This window comes from Gopherus flavomarginatus, chromosome 4, assembly GCF_025201925.1.
Source record: "Gopherus flavomarginatus isolate rGopFla2 chromosome 4, rGopFla2.mat.asm, whole genome shotgun sequence".
Lineage (NCBI taxonomy): Eukaryota > Metazoa > Chordata > Testudines > Testudinidae > Gopherus > Gopherus flavomarginatus.
In genome coordinates this window covers 30,740,710-30,750,797 of record NC_066620.1, presented here as the reverse complement: position 1 = coordinate 30,750,797, position 10,088 = coordinate 30,740,710, and positions in this window count along the sequence as shown.

Here is a 10,088-nt window from a genome sequence, read left to right as displayed (position 1 = left end):
GGGAACTACAGATCAGCCAGCCTCACCTCAGTCCTTAGAAAAATCATGGAGCAGGTCCTGAATGAAAACATTTTGAAGCACTTGGAGGAGAGGCTGGGGACTGACTGGCTAAGCGGCAGTTCTGCAGAAAAGGACCTGGGGATTACAGTGGATGAGAAGCTGGATATGAGTCAGCAGTGTGCCCTTGTTGCCAAGAAGGCTAATGGCATATTGGGCTGCATTAGTAGGAGCATTGCCAGCAAATTGAGGGAAGTGATTATTCCCCTCTAATCAGCACTGGTGAGGCCACATCTGGAATATTGTGTCCAGTTTGGGGCTCCCCGTTACAAAAAGGATGTGGGCAAATTGGAGACAGTCCAGCGGTGGGCAACAAAAATGATCAGGGAGCTGGGGCACGTGACTTACGAGGAGAGGCTGGACTTGTTTAGTCTGCAGAAGAGAAGAGTGAGGGGGGATTTGATAGCAGCCTTCAACTACCTGAAAGGGGGGTTCCAAAGAGGATGGAGCTAGGCTGTTCTCAGTGGTGGCAGATGACAGAACAAGGAGCAAAGGTCTCAAGTTGTGGTGGGAGAGGTCTAGTTTAGATATTACGAAAAACTATTTCACTAGGAGGTTGGTGAAGCACTAGAATGGGTTATCTAGGGAGCTGGTAGAAACTCCATCCTTAGGGGTTTTTTAGGCCCTGTTTGACAAAGCCCTGACTGGGATGATTTAGTTGGTGTTGGTCCTGCTTTGAGCAGGGGGTTGGACTAAATGACCTCCTGATGTCTCTTCCAGCCCTAATTTTCTATGATTCTGTAACACCTCCAAGCTGCCTTCCAGCACATAAGGGAGGTGGGAGTAACTGTTAAGGCCAAAAAATGTGAAATAAGCCTAAACAGGGTAATGTACCTTTGACACTAGGTGGGTCAAGGAACTATCAACCCCCTACAGGCAAAAGTAAATGCTATCCAAAATTGGCCTGACCCAAGTCAAAAAGCAAATCCAATCCTTCTTGGGCTTGGCCAGGTATTACCAACATTTTGTACCAGACTATAGCCGAATTGCCACCAGACTGACAGACCTAACCAGGAATAGACAGCCAAATGCAGAGCAGTGGACTGAAAAGCATCTAAAAGCCTTTAACCAGCTTAAGGCAGTCCTTACGTATGCCCCTGTACTTAGGGCCCCAGACTTCGACCAACCTTTCGTCATAACCATAGATGCGTCCGAGTGTGGTGTAGGAACAGTTTTAATGCATGAAGGACCAGATCAACACTTCCATCCTGTCATGTTTCTCAGCAAAAAACTTTCTGAGAGGGAAAGCTTCAGGTCAGTCTCAGAAAAAGAATGTTATACCGTTGTGTATTCTCTGAAGAAGCTAAGCCCATATATTTGGGGATGGTGTTTCCACCTGCAGACTGACCATGCTGCACTGAAGTGGCTTCACACAGTCAAAAAGACTAACAAAAAACTTCTTTGGTGGAGTTTACTGCTGCAAGACTTTGATTTTGAAAAACACCACATTTCAAGAGCCTCAAACAAAGTGGCTGATGCACTCTCCTGGAAAGGTTTCCCAGAATCAGCTGGGTAAAAATGTCTTGTATTCTAAGTGACTGTAGTCCTTGAAATGTGAAAAATACTGTTTAGTTCTTCCTGTAAATAGTAGTAAAATTAGAGGTGCATGTATCTTACTAATTCTGTTTCCTAAACCTCCAGGAAGAAATCCCAACCAGTGTGGACCTTATCTGAACCAGGCTGTCCAGCACCATCTGTGATTTAGGAGGGGGTGTGATAAATGAAAGGGGGGGAAAGGGGTAACTTCCTTTTATGGACACCCAGGGGGGCAACTTTAAAATCTCTCTTGGGATCAAGCTGTTCTCTACTTGATTTACCTGTAATGGGTTAAAAAGTCTGACTGCATGCATAGGTAAAAGGAAGTGAGTGGGCACCTGGTCAAAAAAGCCTATGGGAAGGCTAGAACTTTTTAAAATTGAAACGAGACTTCTCTTTTGTCTGTCTGTGGTTGTTCTCCCCGAGAGCAGGGACAGAGCTGGACTATGCTGTAAGACCTTGCGCCAGGTATGAAAAATCATTAAATCATACCTAGAAACTCCAGATATGTAAGTAGATCACGAAATGTCTAGGAAGACTGGATTGGGTTATCTCTTTTATTACTTTATGGCTTGTGGACTTCTCTGTTCTAACCCCCAGATGCTCTTAATGCTTAATTATTATATTTGCTCTTTTGAAATCTGGCAATAGCCTAAATTCCAGATGTATTTTCTTTCTTTTTGTTTTTAATAAAATTTACCTTTTTTAAGAACAGGATTAGGATTTTTGTGTTCTAAGACGTTTGTGCATGTTATTTAATTAGCTGGTGGCAACACCTGATTTCCTTTGTTTTCTTTCTCAGCTGTTCCCCGGAGGGGCTGGTGGTGAAAGGGCTTGAGGGAACCCACAGGGAGGAATTCCCAAGTGTGCCTTCTTGGGTTTAAAGGTTTTTTTTTTTTTTTCACTTGGGTGTTGGCTGCATCTACCCATACAAAGTCAGAGAGAAGCTGTAACCTTGGGAGTTTAATACAAGCCTGGAGTGGCCAGTATTAATTTTTAGAATCCTTGCGGGCCTCTACCTTCTGCACTCAAAGTGCCATCGTGGGGAATCAGCCTTGACAACAACATGTCATGTTTATTATTGCAATAAATTACACACTGCTTAGTGCCGCTGAAAAAAGTAGAATAATGGCACAGCTTGTATCAGAAAAGAAAAGTTTTCCAAAAATAAATAGCTTAACCTGTTTATTTGTATTCCAGCAATTTCACAGAACACTTTTCCACACACTTAATTTATCACATAGCTCACAGAGATTTATAAGTAGCCCACATTGCGTAAACATCAATTGTGATCTTGTACAGCTCTTGGAACATTGTGGCCCCAGGCTCTACTATAATTCATATAAAAGATGAATAGTGATAGCAGCTTTTTCATGAGAGGGTCATGCTGAATAAACTGCCCCAGACAGTGCTGGTGCTAATCCATTGAGGACCATAAGGAGAAATATTTTGGGGAGCCTGTGGTGGGTTTTGTACCTCGTCAACCCCTTCGATTTAAGGGGGGGGCGAGGTTAACTCCACCTACCTGCATCTATGTCAGTTCTACTGCCTCCCTGGTAGTCAGGGCTGTATGGCCCAATGGCCAGAGTCCTTCTAAATCCTCCTTCCCTGGTGGGATAGCGTGGCCTAGTGGACAGAGTCCCTATAGTGTGCTCCTAAAGCAGCATGGCCCAATGGCCAAAGTCTCTCTAAACTCTCTTCCTCTTGCAGGATAATGCATCCCAGCAGCCAGAGTTCATCTATCTCCTTGAGGTAAAAGAGGAGGTCGATGAACTATGTCATCACCAAAAAGGATGCGGGCAGGGGGGGATAAAGACAAATGGTAGTGAAGGCCAGGCCCACCCGCCTTTACTGGGCTCCAACCCAAGGCCCTATCAGTGACAGCGTGATCCACCACAGGTTAGCGGGGAATCCTACCGCAACACGCTGCTCTCAGAGAGGTGGGAGAAACCACTCCCTTCCCTTCCCTGGGTTACTTTCTACCAGTTCTCCAAACATAGCAGTCCCTGTGGCATCAGGGTGTCCAGGTTCTTCAGCACGCAGTGCTCCCTGGGGTTCCAACAGCTGTCGTCCTCCGGTCCCAGTCCCTGGTTCCTCAGCCCTCTCTGGTAAGGGTCGCAACTGCTCCTGGGTTGGAGACTCTACTGGGCATCCTCCTTCGTCAGCTACCAGCCCTGACTGAGCAGCTCTGCAAGCTTTTATACTTGACTCCCAGTTGGAGCATACCCAGCAGAGCTACAGTGGACGAGAAGCTGGATATGAGTCAACAGTGTGCCCTTGTTGCCAAAAAGGCTAATGGCATTTTGGGCCCCACACTATAAGAAACACATGGAAAAATTGGAAAAAGTCCAGTGGAGGGCAACAAAAATTATTAGGGGGCTTGAGCACATGACTTATGAGGAAAGGCTGAGGGAACTGGGATTGTTTAGTCTGCAGAAAAGGAGAATGAGGAAGGATTTGATAGCTGCTTTCAACTGCTTGAAAGGGGGTTCCAAAGAGGATGGATCTAGACTGTTCTCAGTGGTACCAAGTGACAGACCAAGGAGTAATGGTCTCAAGGTGCAGTGGGGGAGGTTTAGGTTGGATATTGGAAAAACTTTTTCACTAGGAGGGTGGTGAAGCACTGGAATGGATTACCCAGGGAGGTGGTGGAATCGCCTTCCTTAGAGGTTTTTAAGGTCAGGCTTGACAAAGCACTGGCTGGGATGATTTAGTTGGGGATTGGTCCTGCTTTGAGCAGGGAGTTGGACTAGATGACCTCCTGAGGTCCCTTCCAACCCTGATATTCTATTCTATGATAACAACTGTGATGAATATACAAATAGTTTCATCTTCAGGAAATTCTTACAGGTATAGTTCCTGTAGGATAGTGGGGAAACTGTCTAATTGGGTCTCTGATTTGCAGGTATGGAATGATACACATTTCTTAAGAAAATAAATCCCTGGTTTTAGCTGGCTGAATTATTTAATTATATCTTCAGAAGCTTTCTTCTCTAGGAGCGTGTGACGAAGTGGGGGGGTTTCTTGGGGTTTTCTGTGTTTTCCAGGGTTTGCATGCACAATGAGTGGGACTTAATGTCCCTGGGTGTTACTGGTTTAACGAGGTGAAGGGAGAGGGAGTTTGTTGTTACGGAGGACTGGAGAGGGACTCGGGACCCCAGCTCAGGAGACACAACCAGTTCTGGCCAGTGGGAGGACAAAGGGCTGCAGAGAGAGGACCCCGGTGACCTGACCAGCCGGTTCCAGCCAGAGGAGAGTTGCGAGGAGAGGAGACCCAGGCCTTCCTGTTTACGACCCTGTTTACCTGGAGAGAAGACAATGGACAGAGGCGGGGCTTGAGGCCGGGGATATCAGAGGCCCAGCTGGGAAGCAGGGGGGCTCGGGGGCTGGTGAGGGGAAGCAGGCAGAGCCCACCTGGATGTAGGGAGACTGGGATGTGCTGTTATTGTGAGAGGCCAGGCCTGAGGCCCTGAGAGTTTCCTGTGCTGTGTTCAACTCTCAATAAACCCTCCTGTTTTATGCTGGCTGAGAGTCACTCCGGTCTAGGGAACAGGGTTGCATCAGCCCCTTCAGGGGTGAAGAGGTCCAGGGAGTCCAGAGTGCGTGGACTCCCGGAGGGGGCCCACGGCAGAGACAGACATGCTAAGGCTCAGAGAAGTGCAGCTCCAGGAGGTGGGGGGGCCTGACCCTGAGAGAGAGTGGACCCCCCTAGAAGGGCTGTCTCACTGAAAGGGGCACCCCCCACGGACCACACAGGGCCAAGAGTGGGCATGATCTGTGAGTCTGTGACAACGTGGTAGCAGAGGATGGTTCGTGGATGCACCCTGTAGACGTTTGGCTGCAGGTGCTTTGCAGTGAGTGGCTGCCAGCAATAGAACGAGGGTATTGAACGGAACCAGCCTGAAAATGGCCTATTACCGGCTCCGTAAGAGCGACCTGGCAGGTATGTGCAGGGAGAGGGGGCTGAGTGTGGGGAGGCTCCCTAAGGAGTGGCTGATTGCTCAGCTTTTAGAGAATGACCAGTCTGAGGAACAGACTCCAGATCCCAGGGGGACTCCCGGGATACCCGATGAGCTGGGGAGTAGCCGTGGGGGCAGTCTGTGTAGCGACTGGGAGGGTGTCAGACCCGACTCCCCAGTCAGCACAGGGAGATCCCAGTCAAGTTCCTCCCTCAAGGAGCTGCGGAAACTAGAGCTGGAGCTGAAAGCAAAGGAGCTGGTGCTGGAGGAACGGAGGCTGGTGGACAGAAAGAGAGAACAAGAGGACCATGTAGAACAGAGAAAACATGACTTGGTGATGGAGGAGCGGCAGGCCAACAGGGCCTGCTGGGGGGTAAGTGGGGAAGGGCCCCGAGACACCAGTGGTGTGGGGATTCTGGACACCAAACTACTACCCCAGTTCAAAGAGGGGGCGGATATTGATACCTATCTCACAGCCTTTGAGAAAACTTGTGATCTGAACCAGATTGACCCCACAGACAGGCTGTGCTCTCTGACCCCTCTGCTGGCTCCCCAAGGCCATGGAGGCATTCAGCCAAATGGATGGTGTTGAGACGGGGGACTATGACCTGTTCAAACAGGCTTTGCTGCTGAAGTTTGAACTGACCCCCGAGGCATACTGGAAACGATTCCGGGGTGTACGCAAGACCTCAGTTGTCACTTACAAGGAGGTTGCCAACCTGCTGGGGGAATATCTCCGCAAGTGGGGGAAGGGCGCAGGGGCCACCACCACAGAGGAAGTGTATAACCTGGTGGGGTTGGAGCAGCTGTATGACATCTGCCCTCCAGACCTTAAGATGTGGCTATTGGACCGGAAGCCCAAGGATCTGTGCAGTGCGGGGTCACTGGCAGATGAGTTTGTGGACAGCAGATCAGCGGCAGGAGGAAGGCCCACATCGGGGGCTCAGAAGGGGAGTCACCCAGAGACCTCTCAAAGGTGGGACTCCAGGAAGCCCAACTCAGGGGTGGCCGGGAATCCTGGGGCGGGCCGACCGCCCGCATGGGACTTGAGGGACCTGAAATGTAATTACTGTGGCCAAAAGTGGCACAAGGTGGCCCAGTGCCTGAAGATGAAGGAAATGGCAGCCAAGCAGTACCCGAGGGGTAACTGGGTGGAAGCCCACCGAGAGGGGGCACTGCCGGGCCAGGGGGACCGCAGTCGAGAGGGCTGTGCCAGGGGGAGGGAACCGACAGACCAGGCCAGCAGGAGAAGGTGGGGCCCCAGGTCCAGAGCAGCCGTACTCCATCCGCCGGGTGAGCGTGGGACAGGCCCCGGGGGACAATCGTCACATCATCCCCATTGAGGTGGGGGGAAGGAGCATCCAGGGGTTCTGGGACACGGGCGCGGAGGTGACACTGGCGCGGTCCAAGGTGGTGGACCCAGACCAACTAGTGCCCGATGCCTGCATGACCCTGAGGGGAGTGTTCGGGCCCCCCATCAAGGTGGCTGTAGCGAGGATACACCTGAAATGGGGGGCTAAGGAGGGACCCAAAGAGGTCGGGGTGCACAATCAACTGCCTACCAAGGTACTAATTGGTAATGACTTGGAGAACTGGCTGGATGGCACTCAGAGCGCCCCTTACCCGGAGCCAGAGCCAGCGAGGGTTGCGGGACCTCCTGGGGGGGGGGGGTGCCCGAAGCACCAAGGGTAGGGCTCGACAGGGCTGGGCCGACGCCTCCGTCCCAGGGTGGGGAACTGAGGCACCACCAGCCAGGGCTGTATCCTCAAACCCAACCGCTGAATTCCAAACGGAGCTGCAGGTGGATCCCTCCTTGGAGAAACCGAGGGCCCTGGCAGGCTACGGCGGGGCAGGGTCCCAGGGGGAGGACCGCCGGAAATGATTCCTGTGGGAGAAGGGATTCCTGTACTGAGAATGGGCTGGTTCAGGGCACACTGAACTTTGGACAGGTGGGAGGCAGTTGATGGTTCCCCAGAGGTACCGCCGCAGACTGTTGTACTTGGCCCATGATATTCCCCTGTCAGGACATTAGGGCATCTGGCGCACCAGGTAAAGGCTGCTGCAGCACTTTTACTGGCCTGGGGTCTTTGACACTGTCCGACAGTATTGCAGGTCCTGTGACTCCTGCCAGAGGGTGGAGAAGGCCCGGGACAAAGCTAAAGCACCACTGAGACCTTTGCCCATCATAGAGGAGCCTTTCCAGAAGGTGGCCGTGGACATAGTGGGGCCCCTCAGCAGGGTGACCTGGGCAGGGAAGAAATACATCCTGGTGGTAGTGGATTTCACTACATGCTACTCCGAGGCGGTGGCCTTGCCGTCTATCGAGGCAGACACCGTGGCAGACGCACTGCTGACCATCTTCAGCAGAGTGGGGTTCCCCAAGGAGGTCCTTACAGACCAGGGGTCTAACTTCATGTCAACCCTGCTCCAGTGCTTGTGGGAGAAGTGTGGGGTCCGACACACCTGGGCCTCAGCCTACCACTCTCAGTCCAATGGGCTGGTGGAGAGATTCAATGGGACCCTAAAGAGGATGCTGAAAACCTTTATGGACCAGCATTCGCAGGACTGGGACAAGTATTTACCCCACCTGCTGTCTGCATATAGGGAAGTGCCCCAGGAATCCACAGGATTCTCCCCTGTACGGGAGGAAGGTGAGGGAACCCCTGGACTTGATGAGGGCTGAGTGGGAGGGAAAGTCCTCTCCCAATGGAGCATCAGTGGTGGAGTATGTACTGGCTTTCCGGAAAAAGCTCGTGGAGCTCATGGGCTTGGCCAGGGGAAACCTAGCGAGGGCCCAGAGGAAGCAGAAAGTCTGGTACTACCGCTCAGCACGGGCCTGCTCCTATGCTACCGGGGACCAGGTGATGCTCCTCATCCCCATGAGGAAGAACAAGCTGCAAGCTGCCTGGGACGGCCCCTTCAAGGTCATCAGACACGTAAATGAAGTGAACTATGTGGTGGAACTGTCCAACTGGGCACACAGCCACCGGGTGTATCATGTCAACCTGATGAAACCATACTGGAACAGGAAGAAGTTGGTGCTGGCTGTGTGTGGGCAGTGGGAGGAGAAAGGAGAGAATCCCCTGGTGGGACTCCTCCCTGAGTCAGGGGCTAACCCCCCGCTGAAATCAATTCCCCTCTCTCACCAGGTAACCCTTGCCTAGATCAGAGAGGTGCTGCATTCATACCGGCAGCTGTTCTCCAACCAGCCTGGGCTCACTAACCTGGTTGTCCACTGGGTGGAGACGGGAACCAACCCTCCCATCAGGTGTTCCCCATTCAGGGTCACTGGGAAAACAGCCCAGGATCTGGAGAGAGAGGTTGGGATATGCTGGCTTTAGGGGTGATCCAGCCGTCCGCCAGCCCCTGGGCCTCGCTGGTGGTGCTGGTCTCCAAGAAGGACGGATCGATCCGGTTCTGTGTGGACTATCGGAAGCTCAGTGCCATCACCATGTCCGATGCTTACCCCATGCCTAGGACCGATGAGATCCTAGACAAGTTGTGGGGCACTCGGTACCTCACTATCATGGATCTTACCAAAGGCTACTGGCAGATGCCTTTGGACCCAGAGGCCAGGGCAAAGTCTGCCTTCACCACCCCAATAGGTCTCTTCGAGTTCCTGGTCCTGCTTTTTGGTTTCAAGGGGGCACCTGCCACCTTCCAGCACCTGGTGGATCAGTTGCTAAGGGGGATGGAGGACTTTGCTCTAGCATATATTGACGATATCTGTGTCTTTAGCCAGACTGGGAAGACCATATGTCCCAGGTTAAGAGGGTGCTGGGTCTCCTCCAGGATGCAGGACTGACTATAAAAGCTGAAAAGTGCAAGGTGGGGATGGCTGAGGTGTCATACCTGGGCCACAAGGTGGGGGGCGGCCACCTGAAGCAAGAGCCAGCCAAGGTGGAGGCGATCCAGGACTGGCCCGCTCCCCAGACTAAGAAGCAGGTCCAGGCTTTCATTGGGATGGAGGGGTACTACTGGAGGTTTGTGCCCCACTTTAGCTCCCTGGCGGCTCCCCTCACCGAGCTGTGTAGGGAGGGAAAGCCAGACAAGATGGTCTGGACCAAGCAGTGCCAGAGGGCTCTCTGTGCGCTGAAGGGGGCACTTATCCAGGGCCCGGTGCTGGTAAACCTGGATTTTAACAAACCCTTCCTGGTGTTCACCGATTCCTCAGACACAGGGCTGGGGGCAGTGCTGATGCAAACTGATAGTAGGGGGGAGAGACACCCTATTGTGTACCTGAGCAAGAAGGTGCTGCCCCGGGAGCAGCACTATGTGGCCATCGAGAAGGAATGCCTGGCCATGGAGTGGGCCCTTAAAAACTGCAGCCATATCTATTTGGGCGGCACTTCACCGTGTAGATGGACCATTCGCCCCTGACGTGCCTACATCAAATGAAAGGGGCTAATGCCAAGCTGCTGAGATGGAGCCTGCTCCTCTAGGGGTATGACATGGAGGTGGTTCATGTGAGTGGGAGTGCCAATGTTATAGCTGATGCTTTATCACGGGGTGGGGGCCCTGAACTTCCCCAGGTCA